The following is a 25112-nucleotide window of genomic DNA, read 5'->3' on the forward strand; positions in this document are numbered from 1 at the left end:
GCATTATTGTCTATGTCCTTGTTTACACATACATAAGTAAAAGTTCTGTGGTTTATCTCTTCTCTCCCCCCACATCCACCTCTTCTGAGGTTTGTCAGTCTGCACCCCACTTTCATGTCTTTGAGTCTGTTTTGTTCCTCAACCTGTTTTGTTCATTATATACCACAGATAAGTGAGATCATGTGATATGATCTTTCATGTGATTTGTCTTTCTCTGGCCTGTTTCTCTTAGTTTTTGCTGTTTTGGTCAATGGGCGATTTATTTATTTATTTTTATTTTATTATTTTTAATTAATTAATTAATTAATTTTTGTTACAGATGTTTCTTCTTTTCCCCCCACTGATTCTCCCCCCCTCCCTCCCTGCCCTGTTCCCAGCTTTGTTGTCCATGTCCATTGTTCATGCATACATGCATGTAAGTTCTGTGGTTTATCTCTCCCCCACCACCCCCTCTTCTGGGGATTGCCAGTCTGTACCCCACTTCCACGTCTCTGGGACTACCCCATTCCTCTGACTGTTATGCTCATTACATTCCACAAATAAGTGAGATCATATGATACTTGTCTTTCTCTGTTTGGCTTGTTTGGCTTAGGATGATACTTTCCAGGTCCCTCCATGTTGTCTCAAAGGATGGAAAACAATATGGTGTTACCTCAAAAAATTAAAAATTGAACTTCCATTTGACCCAGTGATCCCACTTCTAGGAATATACTCTAAGAAGCCTGAAACACCAATCAGAAAGAATATATGTACTCCCATGTTTGTAGCAGCACTATTTACAATAGCTAAGATCTGGAAACAGCCCAAATGTCCATCAGCAGACGAATGGAAAAAAAAGCAGTGGTACATATACACAATGGAGTACTATGCAGCTGTAAGAAAGAAAGATCTCTTATCCTTTGGGTCAATGGGTGATTTAAAATGAAAATTAACATTTAACGTTTTGTATGTGAATTAGTACTAATGATTAGTACTAATGAGAATGTCATGGATTGAATATTTGTGTCTCCCAAAATACCTATGTTAAAATCTAATCCTAATATGACGCTATTTGAAGGTGGGGCCTTTGGGAGGTAATTATGTCATGAGCGTGGAGCCATTGTGAATGGTATTAGCATCCTTATAAGAGGGCATAGAGTCTTTCCACCATGTAAAGATATAGGAAGTAGGTAGACTGCAACATGGAGGAGGGCTCTCACCCAAACTCAACCTGCTGGCACCGTGAGCATGCATGCCCAGTCTCCAAACCTGTGAGAAATAAATGTCTGCTGTCGATAAGGCACCCAGTGTATGGTATTTCATTGAAACAGCCAAAATAATTAAGACAGAGAACATACTCACTTTGCAAAATATAAAAAAGCAAGATTTAAAAATTGTCTCAAAATTATTTGCACTTAGAGGAATATAAAATGCATGGTAAAACTTGAATTATGCATTCATTTATAATAATTGCACAAAATAACATAGCATTCAGTGAACTTTTTACTGAAAATAATTTTTCAAATATACAAAGTAAAAAGTTAAAAAATCTTTGAATGTTCCTGAGATTTCCAAATCTATAATCATTCTGTTAAGTTAAATGTATCTAGGTTCTAGAGTGAGAATTATATTTTAAAGATAAAAGCTATATCAAATGTAATTTATGTTTTAAAAAGTCAGTAAAATATTTGAAGGAAAGTTAATTTTTGGCCATGGTGAAATATGTACTCTTGAAAAACATGCAAAATTACATTTGTAAATTCACCATATTGCATAGCAATTTTAATAGCTAAACAAAAAAAGGAGTGTGTTGCTAACATAAAGAATTTTGTTTTTGTAAAATGAGAAAAATATAACATCATAAAACTAAACAGATCATTTTACCAAAAAGGCAAATAAAATGTATTAGAATAATATATCAAATTATAGTGTTCAGTAATTACAATAAGCCCATTATTCAATAACTAAAACATATCACATATAATAAAATATTATATTTTATCTATATATTTCATAATATGTCAATGCTTCCTACAATTGCCACTCATTGCTTTTTATACTGAGCTTATTAATATTCTCAGATCTGTCTCTCACATGGGGATCTTTGTATTTTTTCTCTTATCATATAATTTTGTATCTATTTTTTGGACCGATATGTGTGATTTTGCAATCATTCTGTAAAATGTCAACTCTTTTAAATTAATCCAGTTTCTATTCTGGTGAATGTGACCAAGATATTTATGTGCTAAAATTATTTTATAGAGAAAGGTTTCTACTCTTCTAACTGTAGGTGTTTTCATTTCACAGACATCCTATCCTACTTGTCTTCTCTAGAGGATCAAATGCTTACTCTTTGCTAAACATTTGATACTTGTTGATCTAAGAAATAAAACAATAGATATGGAAGTTGTTGAGATTGCAAGTATACATAGAAATACACATGCAGAATGTTTTTGAACTGATTTAGGGAGTTTACTGTGTTGGTAATCTCTTTCTGCTAAAAAAAAAAAAAGTGAATTTGCAAGTTGTTCACAGAATAGTTCTATATAGTCAGGGCATCAAACTTACAACATTGAAGATTACAAGCTAAGTCAGTAGAAAGAACTGCAAAAATGCTTCAATGGGGTTTTTTTGTTTGTTTAAAAAATAATTATTATGGCATTCCAAAGTAGTAATATATAACACTGTTAGCAAGTTCCAATTTACTCATTCAGTTTCCTCTTTCATCCAACATTTATTAAGTGTAGGATATTGAGCAGGTATAGTGAATATAAAGAAGCAATAAATGTCTCTCTCATTAAAGAATGTACCTTTTAGAATAAGATTAAAATATCTACATTAATACCTTTAAATATTTTAAGTACTACAGTATTGGAAAGGACATGAGGAGATACAATTACAACCTACAGATCATCAACAAAAATACTCAGATTCTGGGTTTATTACTAGGATAATAAATATTGATGTGCTAATATAAACAGCATCATAACTTTTTTAGTTCATTAAAACATTACGAAATTAGAGCTTCACAAAATTTAACAGGACATGTATGCAAAGGAGAAAATGAGATTATAAGCTTTCTCAAGAAATAAGATAAATGATAGCTGTCCAAAATGTTACACAACTTCTTAGACACTGAACAAGAGATTTTTAAAAGTAAATTATTTAACTTGGTAAGATAATGAAACACAGATTAACTAATATGGACATCGCCATTTATTCATTCATTCATTTATATAGTTTGCTATTGAATAAAGTCAATAATTTGTGACAAAATATGTCTGCAACACTATTTTGTTATTGGTCTTTTGTCTCATAATCATCAATATTCTCACATTAAATATAAAATTATATCATTCAATGTATATAATTTTGTGTTTAAATTATGTATAAATAAAAAAATATTTATTATGTTTTCACTGCTTTCTGAAAATTAGGTTAGATGATTTCATATATATTATTTACTTAAATATGAACAAATCTAATTGTGGTAGTAATTATAAATCACAATCTAAGGACAAAACTGAGGTTTGGAAAGGCTAGTAGTTTTCCCATATACATTTCAGCAACTTACATTATATCATGGAAGTTCAACTGTGGAATAATACTTGCGACTGAAACTACATGAGCATACGAGTGAAAATGGGGGCCAAAGGAACATCTAATTTAAAAGTGCAGGATTGCAAGAATTTACTGATGCATTTGGAATAGTTCCCATTTGATTAAGAAAATATGTTTCATTGGAAATCTTATTTATGTGAAAAAAAGCTACCTCATACTGTGATTATCATAAAAGCTTTCTCTTAAAAGTATTCTGAAACTTTAAAAGGAAAGAATGGGCCAGTTGAAGCCTCTCCTTGTATTAAAACTGACAGGTGAAAAACAAGATTATGTCCTACTCTTTGGGATTTACAGCATTACACAGTTAATTCATTGACCAGCCTTAAACATTCTTTCATTCTCTCTGGATTCATTGTGAGAGAGCCAAATAATGTATTTGATTACAGCCATATTGAAAAACACATTTTGTGTAACATCTCTTTGTAAATATTTTGCTACTCCTTCACTATCAATGTAACTCATGTTTTGAGTTGTCTTTTTCCTAGTACATAGAACTTCATCAACTACTGTTTTAATCTAATGCTCCTCGAGGCTAACATTTAAGTAGAATTAGAAGTGCTATCTCTAGCCAAGGATATGCTCTCTACAATGTTAACTGGATCATGTGGGGATAAAATGTTCTGTCTTAACTTCAAAAAGGTCATGTATCAAGTAACTGAATCTCTCATACATAGAACAGTAAATTACAGTTTCGGGAATCTGGTGGAAACACATTTTGTGCAATATAAGATTAATTTTTTAAAAATCCAGACACATTTAAACAAAACCTTGTACTATAAGAATATTGAAATAATCTGAAAAATTTTCCTAACTATATAATTCAAATACAAAACTGGATTTTTATTTTATAAGTGTAGGATGCATTCAACATCATGGTCCTCTTAATTCTGAGAGAAAAGCAGCCACCTCATCCAGTGTAGACACTTTCCTGATTAACTGCCTCAAATAAAACTCAAGAACAAAGGTAAAAATTCTGACAATTCGTTGGCAGGTGCAAAGAGACGATCTCCATGAAAAGTCTTAGAGTTAGTTGTTTCATTTGTTTTTGTAAGTTAAACACATTAATTACATCTTTGGAATAGAAGGACTTGTTATCATAACAGCATGTCTACTGGTTTGGTCTCTCTACATTTTCCTTATTAAGTCTTCATGAATAAGTGTCATTGGAGTCTGGTGCTTATTGTGGCCCTGGTTAAAACACCAGCAGACAATATTTTGACCTTCATCTCTGCTCTCTTGGTACTGGCCTCTTTTAGAGAGTCAAGCAGACCTTGGTTTTCATGAACTTTTAATTTTTGCTAGTTGGATGATCATGGACAAATTACTTTTAATGATACTTGTTTTTTTTTTTAATCTGTGAAGTCTTGATGAAATTTAACATATAAAAGTCTTATGAGAATGAATTAGCATAGCATCTGTAAAGAACAAATTAAGAATATTTCTCCATTGTCTACTTTCTATGCCTGGTCTTTCATTATTTATGCTTCAAGTTTAAGTTGTAAATCCTCACATGATCAACTTTTAAGCTAAATTACTTAAATTATTTTCTGTACTCCAAAACTTTATCACATCACTAGAAAAGATCAGTATTCAACCTAAGTTTAACAACTAGTCTTTGACATTAATACCTAGTTTAACATTTGATAATGGTATTAAGATATTCCCAGAAGCTGCTAAATATGTCATTGTGAAGCAACATGGAATCTCTGATAACTAACTAGTTCTTCCTAAGGGCACATTAATTCCTTGGTGTAAAATTTTCTTTTCCTCAGAATTCAGCAACAATGTTATCAGAGAATAATCCTCAGAGACGTTTGAACAGGTTTGCCCTGCCCCTGCTTGGTAGGCATGTATATAAAAGTGCATGTTTACACAGACTCTCCTTTGGGGAACAGATGGGCTGTGAGTGTTTTAATAATTGGATGTTGTGTTGAAATGCAGGACAATATCAATTCGGTACAATATGATTTAGCGTTGAAGAGTTAGACAATGTACAAAGTTCGGAGAGCTAGAATATCTTTGGTAGAGGAAATAGGAAGAAGGAAATAAATTATGTCTCAGCACAGTGCTTATCGCATCATGTTTATTACCTAATTTTAGAGAAAGTAAGATTAGAAGAGTGTCGAGTCATCTTAAAACAGATGGTAGCTAAAACCAAAATTTTAAATAAATTGACTAAGAATTGAAAATGCGGGTCAGACAATTGAAAGAAAACATTGAAAGGTAACCATGGGCTAGGAAATAAAATGATCCCAAAGGTTTTATGGCTTAAATCTGAACTTCCAGATAGTGATTAGCTGGCAGCTCTAGAGAGTTCAGGCTATGTCTTTTCATCTCCATTTCTTCAGTGTCTGCTATGTATTGCCACCAAAAACATGGTCACTGGATGAAAATATGCCCAATTATACAGAAATCACTCAAGCATTTGTTTGTTTAATGTTATCTTTGATACTTTGGTAGTGACAGGAACAAAGCATCGTCTGTTCTAAATAAATCTTACAGTGCTGTTTTTCAGATGCTTGCTATAAGGAGATAATGTAAAAGAAACATTTTTCCAACTGTAATATGCTTAATTAAAAAATTTCTAAAAGGTGAAATAAAAATGCACAGATTCTACTATTCATGCCCTACTTAAGGTAATTAAAATGTCCGTCTTAACCAAATTTGTGTTTTACTGTAAAATCTTGAGGTTTCTCATTTGATACAGAATTACTAAGTAAAAGCTTATTCAAGTGTATGTCTGTAAGTGTTAGGCAGTAAAAGTAGAAAACCCTAAGACAATATCTAAATCTCTTCTGTTATAATGATACTAGCATTTAAATAGCAAGTTACTTTAGACACATTATTCTTTTGGAATGATATGCTAAATTTATACTTGTGCATGGTGTTTTATCAGGATGTAATCGCTTTTCTTAATTATTAGAGGAAACCCAGAGTTTCTGAATTTTGAAATCACTAGTAATTGATCACTTCAAATGAGAACACTGCTGTTTTGACTAATGAATGAATTGTTAATGTTTGTAATAGATGATATTTTGTACTGATAGAGAAATGACTATGTATGATGATTTATCATCTGGTTCTCAACAGGATACTGAAAAAAGCAAGATGATTATATCTTAATTGCATATTTCCTTTTTAGATGTTTTAATAATGTTTCAAAGCATAATGAAAGATATTCAATTTCAGTTATAGAGGTATGCTATATGATGACAAATTTATTTTCAAAGAGAAATTAATTCAAATTATCTTTAAAATTCTAGTGTGTGAACATTTCTGGCCGAATGTGCTTGTGAAATAACTCAAGTAGTTAATTAGAAGATACCTCACTTGCATTTCTATGGAAACATCTTCTAGGGGCTCTTGTACACTTTTCAACTGTAGAGGCAGTAATCTCAGGACATTATTTATCCTGTATTGTACAAAGAGAACTTGTGACTATGAACTATACACATAAAACTCATAAAGGCATATGTATAGCACTGATTCTTTGGCTTATTACACACATATTTTTTCAACGATTAAGTTATTTGGATACTTCTGACCATTATCAGCACTCTGTTAGACTGTCTTAGTAAGTAGACGTAAAGCAAATGTTTCCTTAGTGAAAGTTTGCACGTTTATGTGCCCTCTCTCACTCGCTAAAAGAGAAACAGGCACATATTCATAATTGACTATCTAGCCTCCAGTTAATTTCCCTATTACCAAGTAGAGAAAAGTCTTCATCAGGAGTTTTATCTACCTATTAATTTCATATACAAAATATCATTATAAAATAGTAACCCCAAATCATAAATAGTTACCTTTTGGCCACCCTTCCATACAGTTGTACAATCTCCAAAAAGAACATTGAGAAATAAATTAAAGTAACTGATTAAAAATTCCAAGTATATTTTTTGCTTATAACGTGAATCATTTTGTTTTATCTAACAAAGGGAAATACTTTCATTTTATTTTATAACTATTTTTGTTTCCATAAAAATTATTTACTACTGTCTACCTAAAAATCAAGATTCCTAGTCTTAGATTCTCCCTGAAAATATTTCCTACTTTTTTTTTTTTCCATTTGTTCTTTAGCAAAAATAAAAATATTAATGATTTTCTTCATTCTACTCTCACTAATGGTTAATAATAACATTGAATGAGCCACTGAAATAATCCATATTAACAAAATAAATGTAAAGATTGGAACAAAAAGAAAAGTAATAAGAATGATATAGTTATTAAAAGCTTACATTTATTGTGGTTTTTAATAATATCATAGGATTTTTGAGCCTTTGTTCATCCTAAGGTTCTAATAGAAAATTAACCTCAGAATTTGAAGATAAGTTGTATTTCAACCTCAAAGTCAATGTATGCATTTCCCTTGTTGATTATTAAAAATACATTATTTTTGCCACCAGGAGTTTTTGAAAACTAAATTCTTCCAAAGTTCTTTTTTTTTTTTTTTTAATGTTTTACACCTCTCCGAGAATTATAGTTTAAGTGCAAAGGAAAGAATGAATAAATTGTGACTGTGCTGTCGCCTCTCCAAGAGTTTCCCACTCTGGAAGCAGAGGAGACCTTCACAAGTGAGAATACCAAAATAGAGCTGAATAGCTTCTAAAACTTTGTTATATAATCCTTTGAAATTTTAGCTAGTAGAATTTGCATGGGGTGCGCGCGCGCGCGTGTGTGTGTGTGTGTGTGTGTGTGTGTGTGTGTGTTCCATAAGGTGCTACAAAGTTATTTTTAGTGGTATCTCAGGGAACTACTGCCTGTGAAAGTATAGCTATAATATCAATATATCTACACATAGCATTTTAACTAAGATTTTAAAGTTCTTTAGAGAATCAGTGCACATAATAATCGTGATAATTACTAGCAAGCATTTAGTGCTTACATTGTTTTGATAGATTTTCATGCATTGTAATTATTTGTATATTACAGATGCAGTTGGAATTAAAAGAGGGTAAAAAATAATCTAATGTCACACATCAATAAGTAGAAAAATAAGATACAGACCCTAAATTTTCTCTAATGTTTGACCTCTTAATCCTGGGCTATCTCTCAAAGTCTTGCTGAGAATGAATCCCACAAAATAGAAAATTTAGAGTATGCAGGAAAACAATTTTTTGAGCTCATTTTTTCCTGTTTCCAAGAGATTTTTGTTGAGCTTCACCTTGTCTGCTAGGCCTAACGTAAGTTTTGAGTCAATAAAAGGAGAAACAGATTTTATTAAATTCACTTACATTTCAAAGTTGTTTAGTCAATATCAATTCCACTATTGTTTTTGCTTAAGTGTTGAGACATGTTTATTCTCTCTGATGCAACAGTTAGACTGAAGTTCATCACATTGAGTTAAGAAATATTAATGAACATGAATAGTCTCCGATAAATCTGATACTTTAATACTTTAAGTACAGATCGCTAAAAAGTATTCACAGCTATTAAGTGTATGCTAAAAGTATATATAAGAATATATTAATATAAAAATGCCTGAAACTTTAGTCTTAGAAAAAAGACTATTTTTGCTGACTCTCCCTCCCCCAAAAACCTACAGAAAAAGTATCCTAAGCAATATAATAAATGTTTTCATTGTGTAATTTAGTCAGGAAAATTAATTAGAAAATGCAAAGGTTATAGTTTATTTAATTCTAATCATGTTTTGCAGAATTGATTGATAAAAGCACTATTTGTCTGCCAAAGTGAGGCATAATTTTCCACATTATTACTTAGTCCCTTGAACAAGTCAAACTCAAACCCATAGGATTTGGCAGTGATTTATGAAAAGAAAAGCATTACCAAGGACATTTGACTCTCTGAAGGGCAAAGTTATATAATATAAAAATATGAATATAGCAGATATGAAAAAGATGTGAAAATTAGCCAGGACAAATAAGTAATATCCAGCCATCTCATGTAGTTAAAAATAAGCACTCAGTGAAGATAATCAAAGTCAATGTTTGGTAAAATGCACAGAACCAGAAATAATCAAAATGTAAATATTCAGTGGGAGAAAATATTTGGAAGGCACAAATGTCAAGGAGACATGGAATGATAGTACTCGGGAGGTTAAATGAGAGAAAGAGAGGCACTGTAAGAGATTGCCTACAATGGATAAAAGCCCACCGCAACAGAAAGCTCTATTTTTTCCTCTTACCTTGTCCAAATATGTGTAGACTAACTCTGCCTGCCCTGCCACCTGCAACCTGCCTCAAAGAGGAACCGATCCCATCCCATCCGGCTGCATTTCATGACTTTGAGATTTAACCAAATGGTCTCAGCAGGAGTTCAGAATACTATTCTGCTCTGTCCTACTCCAAACCATTAGCATGTGGTTTACACCTATTTGCATTTCATTTTCTCCTTTCATCCAACTTCTTTAAATTTTTATTGTGTTTGTTCTATTTTCCTCTGTTTGGTCTTGCTTATAGGACTATTTCTGATGTGTCTGTGTTCAGCTTTGATTATCCTCACATTACCACTTATCCTATCCATTCTTAGCTACATCTTAGAGCTTCACAAATTCATTCCCTAAGAAAACCTGATCTCCTGGTTTTCAACAAAAGTAGCTATAAAGATAAATATAAGCGATTATTTTACAATTTGAAAATGTTTGTTATTGAAAATAAACATACAAAAAGAATACTTCAATAAACAGCAATGGATCTATAACCCAGATTCAACAAATATCAACTCATTTTTTATTTTTACTTCCACTCATTCTTTATACCAACCACTTATACTGAAGCAAATCCTCAACCCAACCTCTGTCCATTCAGTGTTAAAATGTATCCAATTGTCATATGAGTTTTTAAAAAAATTTTCTTACATTTAAATAAGTAATCTATTAATTCCAAATTGATTGATAAATCTCCTATGTTGGTTTTACATGTTAATCAGTTTAAGAACTTTATCTTGTATTTTGTAAGAACTTTAGACAGCTGAATCAGAATAAAAATAATGTCATACTATTTTAAAAGACTAGTGTTGAACACTTATTCCAAACACTTTTCTGAATGTTTGGACAAACTTTCGGTTGGGTTTTAAAATTAAATCATATTTCCTCAGTCTAGTGTCACATGTAACTCATGTTTCAGGTATGACTTCTCCTCAGAGATATACATGAAAGTAACAATGCCCTCCTAGCCTCCATTGTTGCTAAAATAAACCAGAATATAGAAATAATATTATAACTCAATAATAGTAGAACAAATAGCACAATAAAAAATGCTCATAAACTAGAGCAGAAAGCTCATAAAAGATACGTAGAAATTACAAAAGCATATAAAATACCAGCATCATTACTCACCAAAGAAATGGGATATAAAACAATGGACTATTATTTGGGAATAAAAACCAACAAACTACTGATATAGACAATATAGAAGACCCCCAAAAATATTATGCTGAGCTAAAGAAGCTTCTATGCCTGAAAAAATGCATTATACCGCATCACGCTATGTATATAGAATTTAAGAAGCAGCAAAAATGAATGTAGAGAAAAGATCAATGCTTTCCCAGAGTGGAGTTGAAGAAAAAGTTGACTGCAGAGGGGCACAGGAGAACTGTCTGAGGTGATAAAAGAGTTCTATATTTTGATGCAAGTTGTATTTACATTTGTCTAATCTTGAACCAAACATTTATCATGTGCATTTAATTGTATGTAGATTATACACCTAATAAAGATTAAAAACTATAGAGATGGGTTGAGAGCAGATGTGATAATCATGAATACCATGATATAGTACTTTGCATTTAACATAGGCATTCACCTTCCAATTTCAATTACTATCCACCAAAACCATGAATAATAGGTACTGAATTTGATATTACAGATGATGAAATTGGAATCCATAGAGGTTGATTTCTCTTAAGACCCTCACCTTGTCACAGAATCTCCCCCTCTGAGTACTAGAATGAGTCAAAATTATTTTCTTTAAAGAAGCACTCACTGTTGAAAGAAATTATGTTTCAAATGTGTATGTTGCATTATAGACAAATTGTTTTGTATCCCTTTAAAGCATGTTACATGACTGAAAATGGTGTGTTTGTCTATGTAATTATTTTATGTTCATTTCTTTTTCCTGGATCAGTAATGACAAAATTGATATTTGAAAAAATGAAAATCTTTGGCGTTGGAGAGAGGTTTTACTATGAAAATGACAGTGAGGTGCATTTGGTAGAAAACCACCTTGACGAACTTCAACTGTTACACCGTTGCTTCTGGCCTGAGGAGTGGCATGCATATTTTGAAACTGAGACTGTATTGTATTTAATGTGTACTCCATATAACTGTGCTGTGAAACTGCACTTTACTACTGAACAGTGGGAGTGTATATTCACATCCTGGCTCAGTTAAACTTCATCATCAACCTCCAGATCCCCAACTCACAGGAGATATCCGACAGGTGAAAATTAAAGAATTCGGAAGAGTCAATGTTTCGTGCACCCAGGTGCTAGCCCACACTTTCACTGTCAAGCTACAATTTTTTTCTAGTGTATGGCAACAGTTTTATAGTGATAGAAGTGTGATCCCTGACAAAGTCAAATCATTTTGTCACATTTTATTTTCACTTGCAAATCCACAACTTTAGCACTATATCTGATCAAGTTGCTTGGAAAAACATCTACCTTAGGTAATAAAAATTAATGAGATATGTTTACCAGAATCATAATTTTGTTTATTTATTTTTATTTATTTATTCGACATAGGTCCTTAGTAAGGAACACAACAGCCTCGCATCCACTTTCTTGACCTTTAAAGCCTGTTCTTTTTTTGCTAAGACAAGAATGAAATACCTGGGATCCCTTACAAGTCCTCAAGAGAGGTGACATTTCAAAGAATGTACCTAGTTCTTAAAAAAAAAAGGGTACAGTTTTGCTCGTGTGTATAATTGACGGAGGATGTGGAAGGAAGTATAAATACCACAAGTATCAATGATTTAGGATTTTTTTGGGGAAAAAAGAGAATCAAATTTTCCTATCCAGTCATGTGTAGAGGAGTGTTATTAATATTGCACAGTCAAATCAAGGGCCATCTTTAGAGCATTTTCATGTCACCAAGATTTCAGAAACACCTCTAGTCATAACAGCTAGAAATGAATGAGCCACAGAGGATCCCAGAGCTCATTCTCTGCCACAGTCACTGCAGTTTTCCGGGAGCAGATGCATGAATGATCTTAACCAGAAGGCCAGGAGAATACTCCGTTTCGGAATTCATGACGGTTATTACAATTTCAAAAAAAGAAACAAAACAGATACCAAAACAGATGGTCTAAAAGTTACTGTGTGCATTTTATGTACAATTGTACTAAACAGCAGGGTACAATTGAAATGACAAGCAGGAGAAAAATAGAATCTTAAAGCTGTAGATCAGATAATTTTAAATGAGTTTCTTATTTTGGAGTTCCATTTACTTATACAAAAATGTGTATATGATGCATTAAAATTGATAATTTTCAATATGATACATTTAATTTTGTTACCCGGGAGGTTACCTATTTTATCTTGAATCATGTAAATTTTATTATATTTTGTATATTTTATCACTTCAGTTCTAAGTTTCTATATAACAAGTTGCATAGGTAATATTTTAAAAGGCATTTAAAAATTAATTCCCCTTAATTCAGAATCACAGTGTGTATGTCTGACTACTGAATTTGAACAATCTCTGTGTAGCTAAAATAACCCAATATAGATTCTGTACACCTGGCACTTCTACAGCTGGTAATTCTGCAATCAGGATTTTCTCAAAACCGGAATGTTCCTCATTTTCCTTGAAGCACACTAGGGATTTATGCTGCCCTTAGCCTCCTGTTACCTCTGACTGTCAGACAACCAACCTCACAACCAAAGTCTTCTCTTTATTAAAGTAGATCTTTTTGTTCCTAGGATAAGTCATTGGCATTGCCTACTACACACCAGAAATGTTATTTAAAAGTATTGTTGATAAAAAAAAATGCATAAGCAGCTATTTCTTTGTAAAAGAAAGTAAACTAGACAGAGGGTTTTAGGGGAAGAAAATGAGGTAAGAATCTAGAATGAACGATTAAGTTAGATTGCCAAAAATATTTAGGAGTTTGATGATAAATAGATCATCATACTAGAGAGAAACATACTTAAAACTCTTCAATTAACAACAGTATAAATATCTAGGTCACTAATTTTTTACCTTCTAGAATAATTATTTTTCTTTTGCCCATAGATGTTTATCTGTCTATCTATTATAAAGATATTTATATATTTATATCTATATAAATTTCATATAATATTATTTATCAAGAGTAATATAGTTCAAACAAAGTTCAGAGATGATATTAATATTAAATTGTCATTAATAGTAACTTGATTTCTCTCTCTGGATGTAAATAAAATTTATAACATTTTCTCTTTTTTTCTAAAATTTAGAATATATACATAAAATGCATGCATATGAACATACAGAAACACAAAATTCTGTCATCAAACACACTGAGTATTTAATTCATTGTTTAAAGTATAATTATTTTATGACATTTTGTATTAAAGTAAATTTTGATCATCAAAATGCTACAGTATATCAGAAGTTATCTTTTAGACTGCAAGGTAATTGAAATAAATCATAGCTTTTTAATAAGTACCACATGTTCTTCAGTGTCTAATTTTAATATCTTTTTATTTTTAGATACTGATTTTTTCCTAATATAAAAAGCTTGAAAGCTGAACTTACATCATTAATTACATTTAATCCTATCTTATTTTATGTTCATATTTAAATTTCTACAGTAACACATCATTTGAGTGTTTCAGATAATTCATTATTTAAAATTTTAATAAGATGTATACATTGAAATAAAGAACATAGTTCAAGTAATTATCTGTAAAAATATGAAATATAGCAATGATTATACATGCAATTAAAATACACAAAATGACTTTGACAAAACTGTTGGTTCTTTCACTTATCATTCACTCAAAGTAATTGGAGATTAATTAATGTATTCATTTAATGCATGTGTAATGCTTACGTTCTCACAGTTAGAAAAATGTACAATAATTCTATTTGGTCCATTTCCCTTTTGATTAAATAATGACTGGATTACAGGCTTTTACTTTCTTCTTGATGGAAGAACACACCTTTTAATTACACACTGAAACATTTTACTTCCCAGATGGCTACATCCAAGCAAACTCTGAACTAATATTCTAAAATTTTTCTTGCTAGAAAAAAACTAAGGTCTAGCTAGTCAACGACTTTTCACTAATAAGGACACATTGTCATTATCAATGTAAATTAGGAGAAATGAAATGATTAAAACGGATTTTTACATTACTGAGAATATCCCTTTAACAGTAAAGCATGTTTTCTGTAACAATGTTCTTTTAAGTCAGTATTGCTTTTTTTCCGGAAGTGGCATTGAGTTCCCTATCCCTCAGTGAAACTCTAGGTTTGAGAGAGTACCTTTCTAGATGTTGGCAGACTTTCTGGCTGTGTAAGTATTTCCCAAACCAATTCCCTGTTGACAAAAGGGTAAAGACAAAACAGATGAATACTAGTGTATTCTGGCCAGTTTGGCTTTCCAAGTCCTTGCAGTCAATATTTCCCAGTCCTTATTCAGGACACTGGATTTCCACTTTGTCAGGATCTTAGCTCCACTTACCCCCTATGCAATAAAGTCCAAAGTATAATGCACATGTTTTTCATGTTCATAGGTTGCGAACTTAATTTTGTAGATTATTGTTTTTTGCTTACTGAAATAAATTATTTGATTAGTATACCCAGAGATGCCTTAGGATTTTTTTTATTAAAAGAAAAAATAAACAAAACTCTACAGAGATGTTTTGGTAGAAAATTACTCCTGTGTTTTATAATCCAATAGGATTTATACCGGGATTAATTCTGTTGATCTTTTTAACTGACTTCCTGTGCTTCCTAAGGTCAGTGTGAGAGCCTGACAGTTCTTATCCTACCAGCTGCCTCTCCCATCTGGGTCCTTGTTACATTTCCCTCAACTCCAGTAGACACAATTCAACACAGCTCTCGGACTCTGGAGATAATGACTTTATACCATATCATGCGCTAAATTTACATTAGAGCATGGATTCTGATCGGAGGAGATAGCACCACTCTGAGGGCAAAAGTAGATTTTCAGGGCTAAAAATAATCTTACTCTGTTACGTACGTATAAAGCACATATATCCATACAGTACATGCCAAATATACAACATAACTGTGGCATTAAAATCACTTAGAGTTTGATTATGTTAAAAATCGAAAACTTTCTTTTAAACAGTGATAATAAAAAAAATTTGAGAAACACTAAGTTAGCATGAGAACTACTTTGCACAATGTTGCTTTTTATGTTCTCTCGGACTGACAGGCTCGAGGATTCGTCAGTCACCTAGGACATGTTTATAGTCACATGTTTACTGCTGTGTGGCTCCAAACCATCACTACCATTTGCTTTGCCCAAAGACATTACCACAACTGCATTTGAGCCTCGCCAGTATGGCTCAGTGGTTGAATGTCGACCAACAGGTCACCAGGTTGATTCCTGGTCAGGGCACATGCCCAGGTTGTGGGCTAAATCCCCAGTGGGGGGCGTCCAGGAGGCGGCCAATCCATGTTCTTGCTCATCGATATGTCTATGTTTCTCTCCTTCTCCCGTCCTCTTTCTCTAAAATCAATTAAAAAAAAAAAAACTAAATTAAAAAACAACAACTGTATTTGATCCAACTGGTTGTATTCTTGGGTTTAAGATTAAGATGATGCATACCTAATTGTGAATTAATTAATTGAGTTTATTTCTTCTGAAGAATTAACTGAGTTCATTGAAAATATAAGAATGGTCATTTAGTCATGGAGGCTGGGAAGCTGGAGAAAATCATAGGGAAACCAAAAAAAGAAATATCAAATCAGAGGGGCTCGAAGAGGCAAGAAAGAGAGGTGAACCATAATAGACAGAAAGTAAAATAGCTATCTAAATACTTGGAGGCAAAATACATAGAAATATTTAGTCATTTAAGAGTTCAGAAAGGAAAGTTCATTAGGCTAAAACAAATAGTGTGAACTATTATTAGGGCCCAAAATATTAAAATAATAATAAGTCCCTAAAACATTGCTAATCCATCAATTATTTCCATTAACATCATTGATCCCAATAGTATAATGGTTCTTGTAATAAAAAATCTGGAACAAAACAGGCCAAAGAGTTTTGGCATTGAAATATAAATCTTTAGTGTCTAAATTGGGAATCTTGGGAAAACCTTTGATTTCATAGTGAGTTCCTTTTTGAAGACAGTCAAGGAGCACAGGGGACAGTGGATTCGAGCTGTGCTGAGGCAGATGCTACAGCAGCTGTGCATTCAAAGGCTGGCCAGTCCCAGGTGGAGCACAGCATCATGGATCAGGAGGCAATCACTCTTTTTTCAATAAATTGTTGTTATACTGGGTTGTTCTTAAATTATCCTATTGGGAAAACAAGTCTTATATAGTGAGAGGAAAGGCCATGTGATAATTTCTATAGCACAACCTGAGACTCATTTTTGACATATAATTTATTTCTTCCTGACACGATGCTGTTTGGAAAATTGCCAGAAAACTGTGGAACATGTGCATCCAATATAGAAAAGACAGCTGCTAGGATATCCATTTTCATTGTCCCTCCAGAAGCAAAGAGAAATAATCAGCCATCATTTAGTATGTAGAAGACAGAAACATATGCAAACTTTCAGGAAAAAAATCAACAGGATTCAAAGTTGTGTTGTCTTTCCTATTGTTCTTGCTAAATCTTTCTTAGATTGTGGCTATAAATGCTTCTCAGGATTTCTCCAACTCCTTCCCTTCCCTACGCCAGTCTATTCTGCAAGGAGTTCCACAGTGCATTTTCTAAATCTCAAGTTTCCTGAAAAACTCAAAGTAGCTCCTGTTTCATACTCTGTTAAATAAAGTCTTCTCTGATACTCACCCTCAGTATAATTTGTGTCTATCCATCTAGATTTATCTGATACTCCTTCCTTATATAAATACTTTGCTCCAAGTAAATAATTTACTATTTTCTGAGTATATCAGAGATTTTACTATTTGATACTTCTGTTCATTCTGTTCAAACTCATTTCTCTGCATTCTCAAATGTCTCCTCTATACCTTTTTCTGATCCACCCATCCCTGCCTCACACTGTCAGCTAGAAGCTCTTCTTTACTCCATGTGGATATTTAAAATGCCATCTGACACCAGCAAGCAATTTATACGATTGTTTTTATTCCTTATCTACTCCTAACTAATTTTAGGACTTGCCTAAATGTACCACTTATTTTTTACAATTTATATATTTATTAATTTACTTGTTAAATGGTAATCACTGTAGAGTAAATGCTGTGACTTTTTAAATATTGTATTATTCATTGCCTAACGGCAGTCCGGTATATGGGGAGAGTCAGAAATGTTGGTTAAATTGAATTGAATTGACAAGTTACTGGGTACACCTGCCTCATGTCATCTCTTTTCTTCCTTGTGGATGGCAATGAAATAACAAGGTCATTCAAATGTTATTAAACTTTAGGATCAGTTGATGCTACAAGAATGTGATAAATGCATCTGGTAACAATGTATTTTCTTTATGAGCTTTTTTGAAGTTTTTATACATTTTATACTAACATGATGCTAAACAACAATGGAATACACACAATTATACTTCACATGAAATAAGAGACAGAGGCAGGGTTAACACAGGAGAAAGTAGAACATACTGGAATGCGGTCTAAATGGAGGATTTGACGAGAGAGTGTCACAAAGCTTCTGCTTGAGGGGCTTAAGGAATGAATGTATAATATCTAAGGGAGAAGTTGCTGAGGATCTTGAAGAAATAGCAAAACTCAAATTGGCTGTTCAGGCAGTAAAGAGGTTTCAGTCAGAAATAGCAGAATGCACAAAGATATAGTTATGGCAGTGATTTTGTAAATATGCTTTCTTCTATATATAAAAGAAACAGAAGCGATTTTTTTTAAATTGATTTTAGAGAGAGAGAAAGGGAGAGGGAGAGAGAGATAGAAACATTGATGAGAAAACATCGACTGGTCATCTTCCGCATGCCCCACACTGGGGATTAGGCCCACAACCTGGGCATGTGCCCTGACCGGGAATCAACCTGGCAGTCTCTTGGAGCTAGGGTTGACGCTCCTCCGCTGAGCCACACTGGCTGGGCTCAAATTGGTTTTAAAAGTGAAAGTATGTATCATCTCCCTTGAGAACCCAAAGGTATGGCAGGCCTCAAATTTCTTTTTCTTTTTTTAGATTTTTGCTAATTCATGTTTATATATTATATATTATTTTAGTTTGCATTCAATGTTATTCTTATTAGTTTTACATGTACAGTTGAATGGTTAGCAAATCATGTAGTTTACAGATGTTTCAAATTTCTTGATTCAGCAGCTCAGATGCGTTATCAGGAACCACACTTCTTCCTAGGCGCCGCTCTTCTACCCAGTGTGATGGTCGCAGAGCAAGGCCGATTTACTGCATGGCCCAAATCTGTTTATCAGACACATTCGCTCTTTTACAAAATTATACTTAGCATAAGGTCTACTTGTTTCTTTCTCCTTTTATTGAATTTATTGGAGTGACAAAATTGTACAGGTTTCAGGTGCACGATTCTACAACACATTATCTGTACACTGTACTGTGTGTTCACCACCCCAAGTCAAGTCTCCGTCCATCACCCTTTATCCCCCTAAGCCCTCCTCCACATTTATGATGGTTTTTCCTTTTCAGGTTGATTTTGACTGAGTATTCACTGTGCATGATTAGAAACAGTGTTGAGGCCGCTACAAACTCCTGAACCAGTAGCTCAGAAGGGTGTGTGTAGGTGTATACTAGCTGCATCTAGGGTCAAGGAAACTGAAAATCCAAAGGGTTCTGATACTTCTCTAGGTTTGATGTGTGAGTAGCACATATCAGTGACATGGGCACTGTGCACATTTGCTCATTTTTAGCACACACTTTTGAGGGGGAGAGCATAACCTGCTCTGAACATCCACTGGTCCCTAGTGCATTATCATATAATTCATCTGTGTTGTTGAATCGCTGGTTACTTGATATACAGTGCATTCCTTCTCATAATTTTGAGATAGAAAATACAGTTTCACAGCAGTTGTACAAAAAGTATGTTTCCCTAGGAGATGCTCAGACTTCTACTTGTAATTTTTCATTCTTCATTTTAAATTTCAGGGTTAATAAAATATCATGTTGAGATGAAAGAACTCTTGAATTATTTTATATGATTTTAAAATTTTCATGAGTTCAATACAAAAATTCATTTATAATTGGACTGTTTTAACCTGTTATGGTTTATATTTTTAAAATATTACTATAATTTAAATGAGAAAAAAATGCTTATCTTTATGTGGCATTTAAAATAGAGTGATCCGTTTATTTTCTTCTATGACATGGAATACATTACTCAGTAACACTATTCATCATTTAAAATATGTCTGCTCCTTATTTCTATCCTCAATCATTTGACCTTTGTCTTTGAGTTACTTACCTCCTTGTACCGTTTTAGAGATTTCAGTGATACAATGACTTATTTACACAAATAGATTAAGATGAAAATTTAGACTTTAAAATCCTCAGGAAAATAAGAATGCTAAATGAAATATACATATTGGAAGATATACAAATGTGAATTGGTGTCTTGGATATGTAAATAATGAAAATAAAACAATTATTCATCTTTAAAATAAAGTGCAAAAAATGATAATGCTAATAAAATTACAAACTTAAATATATGTTCATGTATATTTATATTTAGGTTTAATATATATTGATATTTATGATAACGTCAATATAATTACAAAAATCAACTCAAGCTATTTCTTGCTGCATGGTGTAGCATAGATGGATAGTAATTTCACAAACACACGTAGGTTTGAGGTCATTAGGAGCTAGACCCCAATGCAGGTGTTCCATTTAATATAGTCTTATGCCAGCACAGCCCCAACCCAAGTCCACTTCCATTGTTCTAGACATGATAGTAAAGGGGAACTTCTCAAGCCAGAATTCAGAATCCTTGAATGACTTTGCTAAATATCCTCTCTGCTTGTCAGATTTTTTTATCTGCATAGTTGACATGTAAAATATATGGTCTCTAAAGCATTATTTTATTTGTCTTCTTTTAACTCTAAGACTCTAATAATTTGTTTAAATCTTATCTTGATGTAAGCAAAAGCTTGTTTTGTCCTGATATAGGGAAAACATACAGGCTTTCTTCCTAGTTTCTTGTGCTCAAAATACATTGCCACCTAGTTTACAATGGTGTCAGAAATCTTATCTTTAGTATATAGTTCTAAGAGTTTAAATTTTAAGTCTGCTCTTAAAATATAAATTTCACAGAGAGAAAATAATAGTATTTTATTTTAATACTATGATTCAATGTATTGTCACATTTCCTTCAAATTAAGTGTCTAAGTTCCAAGGATCATGGCCACCACAATAACTACAAAAGATATGAAGAGAGAAAGAGAGAGAGAAAAAAAGGTTTTGCTGTTTTGATGGGGATGATAAGGAAAGCTGGTCATATATCATTCTCATTAGTACCATTTATGAGTAATACATCAGCCCAATTAATAATATTTATTAGTAATATTTTATGTGAATTAATATGTAAATTATATACTAATAAATATGCTTAAAGTTGTAACAAGTGGCATGAAGCATATAATAAATTCTATAATTGTGGGGAATGTAGTCATAGCATGTTATAAAGTTTTAGTGCTTTTAATACATGAGATCCTTGAGCAGGCAGATCACCAGGCTGAAGGTGACAGGGAGAAGGATATTAGCAGATCAGGAGAAAATCCACCAAAAAATTTTTGTTTTCTGTTCATGCCAACATTTAGCTGTGATAATCTAGATATTTATGACTAAAACTAAAACAAACCAGAAGTTAAAGTTCAGGGAATGAAGCCTCATCTAATAAACATATATACATTTCCTCTCATCAGAAGTGTTTGAGAGGTATGATGTGACCTCCTCGTGTTCAAGTGAAAGAAAGTTGAAATAGTTAAGACATTGACAGCTGTGGTACATTTACACAATGGAATACTACTTGGCCATAAAACAGAAGGAAACTTTACCCTCTGTTAACAGCATGGACAGACCTGGAAAATATTATTCTAAGTGAAGTAAGTCAGTCAGAGAAAGACAAGTACCATATGATTTCACTCATATGTGGAATCTAATGAACAAAATGAACTAACAAGCAAATCAGAGACAGACTCATAGGTAGAGAACAAGCAGACAGCTGCTGATGGGGAGGCTGGGGGTGTGGAGGGAGTGAGAAAAAAAATAAAAGAGAAAGAACTCTTAGGCAGGGACAGCAATGTGGTGATTGTTGGAGGGAGGGGGTGGAGGGAGGTGGAGGAGCGTATAGGGGTTATAAATGTGGATGGAAAAAATTTTCAAAAATTAAAAATAAAAATCAGAAAGTAAAATAAAATTTGACAGTTTGTAGTTGTATACCATAGTTTTAGAAGATGATTTTTAAGACAATACTTTTAGAATTTTTGTTATGTTTACAGATAAGTCAGTCACTGATATTTGGTTGTGCTTTAATTTAAATACAAATATATTTATTCCACCAGGTAGAACTGGCCTTGAAGATAGATTCAAAGACAGAAATACTATTATTCTCTTGCTTTCATGTCAAATACAACTCAAAATTGTCAGTATCATTCTCTCTGACCAACTTCTCCAATGATTGGAACCCTGGACCTAGACAACTTTAGTCTCATCCTATGATACGTCTGTAACCACAAAGACATCACTCTGACAAGATGGCTTGAATTGTGAATATATCCTTGAAACAAGGACTATGTTGAAGGAAATGTAGCATTATAATTGGCATCACTGTTAATAGTTCATGTGGCCAGGGGATGTAGTGATATACTTCCCACCATCTATAATCATATGTTTAACAAAGACAATTATCAAAAGAAGTAATTTAGGGGAACAACATAAGAAATATCTACTATAAATAAGAAGACTTCATTCTGAGGGCTGGATTGTAATGAGGAAAACAAATTGTTACCAAATAACCACCTCCCAACAATTTATATAGTAATAAAATGAGACTATTATTATGGAAGTTCCAATTAATGCTTGATTCTGAAGAAATCATAATTGATTTTTCAATATCATAAGGTATTTATTACTGTTAACTATTTTCTACAAATATTGCAACTTATATTTTTCATGTGGATTACTACTTTTTTATTCTATAAATTTTAATTTAAAAAAATTTTTTTTCACTGCTTCATATGATTGTTCTCTTATTCCAACTAATTAAAAAGACCTGGCTTAGAATCACATTGTCTGAACTCTGAATCGCACTTTGTGATTTAAAATATTTACTTTATCTTTCCACCCACCAATTTTTTATCTTCCTATCCACCACATGTTGTACCTCCAAAGAAAGCTGGCATTGATTAATTAAATCAAAGGGAAGAATTGAGATACTCAGACCTAACTGACAGATATCATTAACTTAAAAATATGATATTTTTAAATCTGTGTACATTTTAAAATTATACTCAAAGGGTGATAATCAATGTATACTCATCTCACACCAGTAGGTCTATTTTTTATTATTAAAATTTTTTCTTTACTAAGTTATTTGAGAGAGAGAGAGAAACATCAATTTGGTATTTCATTTATTCATGCATTCATTGGTTGATTCTTGTATGTGCCCTGACCAGGTGTCAAACAAACCTGCTACCCTGGCATATAGGGACAACGTTCTAACCAACTGACCTACTTGGCAAGGGCCAGAAGTCTATTTTTATTTTTATTTATTTATTTATCCTCACTCGAGGACATTTTGGGATATTTTGTTCAGATAGAGTGGGAGGAAGGGGGGGAGAGAGAGAGAGAGAGAGAGAGAGAGAGAGAGAGAGAGAGAGAGAGAGAGAGAAACATCAAAGTGAAAGGGACACATCGAATAGTTGCCACCCGCACAACCCAACCAGGGCCCGGGACAAACTGCAACTGAGGTACGTGCCCTTAGCGGGAACCGAACCCAGGTCTCTCGGGACCGCAGGCCGACGCTCTAACCGCTGAGCCAAACCAGCCAGGGCACAGTCTATTTTTAAAAAATGATACTGTGAGATATATTTATTTGCATGAAAAGAGGTTCCATTGAAATCAGATTATAACAAGAGGGTCAAGTTCTGCTTTTGGAAAGAGAGAATAGACACACTTTTCCTATTCCTCCTCTTAAGCACTACTAAAACCCCTGGATACGATATATAAAAGAAACGTAAGAGGACTGTGAAGGTTAGAGAGAAGAAGGAAAATTGGCTACAGACCTCAAGACCCAAGAATAATCTGGTGATGGGTCTCCTGGGGTTTTTTGTTTTATTTTGCATTTCTCTCCCCCCGCCTCCAGCTATATTGAGATATTAATGACATAAAACATATATAAATTTAAGGTGTTCAATGTGATGATGTATATATTACCTATGTAAGGTTAGTTAATAGCTCTATCCCCTCAGATCATTATGATTTTTGTGTGTGGTAATAAGATTTAAAATTTGCTCTATTAATACCATTCAAGTATATAATACGACCTTGTGAATTATAGTCACCATGCTGTGCTTTGGATCCCCAGATCTTATGTATCGGATTAGCTGGGACTTTGTACCCTTTGACCAACATCTCCCAATTCCCCCACTCCAAGGCCCCTGGCCAACCCCATTACTCTCCATTTCTATGAAGTCAAAGGTTTAATTTTATTTTATTTACTTACTTGTGTCTGTTCAGCCATTTCAAATAAATAGGAAGAAGATACAACTAAATTCTCCCTCTTCAGACTGTGGCAATTTTAATCTATCCCATAATCATAGCTGCTAAAATCTATTATTATGAAAAAATGTGGTAGTCAAATGAAAAGAGTTCAATGTTTTTAGATTCTGAATATAAGTGAGAATATATAGTACCTGTCTTTCTATATCTAACTTATTGCATTTAGCATAATGCCTTCAAGGTCCAAGGTCTATCCTTTTTGTCATAAAAGACAAGCTGCCATTTTTTTTTTGTTTTTGTTTTTTTAATGGTTACACTTATATCTCATTACAAGATAGAATTTTTTTTTTTAATTTTTAAAAATTTTCAATTACAGTTGACATTCAATATTATATTATATGTACAGCATAGTGGTTAGACATTTATATAACTTACAAAATGATCCCACCTGGTATCATACATAATTACAATATTATTGACTACATTCGCTATGCTGTACTTTTTTTGTAACTGCCAATTTATTCTTCTAATTCCTTCACCTTTTTCACCCAGTCCCCCAACACCCCTTCCATCTGGCAACCATCAGTTTTACAAGCCAGAATGTCTTGTCATTTTTATGTAAATAAAATAAGAAAAAGATGAGAGCATCTTTTTCATGTAATTGTTGACCATGTGTTTCTTGTTTGGAAAAATGTTTATTCAAGTCCTATGCCCATTTTGTAATTATATTTTGTTTACTTTTTTTGTTAT

General features: G+C 32.8%; 1 pseudogene; it reads right to left on the reverse strand.

Annotated features, from left to right (window-relative positions):
• Positions 1 to 24366: 24366 nt before the first annotated feature.
• On the reverse strand, positions 24367 to 24510 carry LOC118625928 (annotated as a pseudogene).
• Between the last annotated feature and the right edge of the window lie 602 nt (positions 24511 to 25112).

The sequence above is a fragment of the Molossus molossus genome, unplaced genomic scaffold, assembly GCF_014108415.1.
Source record: "Molossus molossus isolate mMolMol1 unplaced genomic scaffold, mMolMol1.p scaffold_m16_p_11, whole genome shotgun sequence".
Lineage (NCBI taxonomy): Eukaryota > Metazoa > Chordata > Mammalia > Chiroptera > Molossidae > Molossus > Molossus molossus.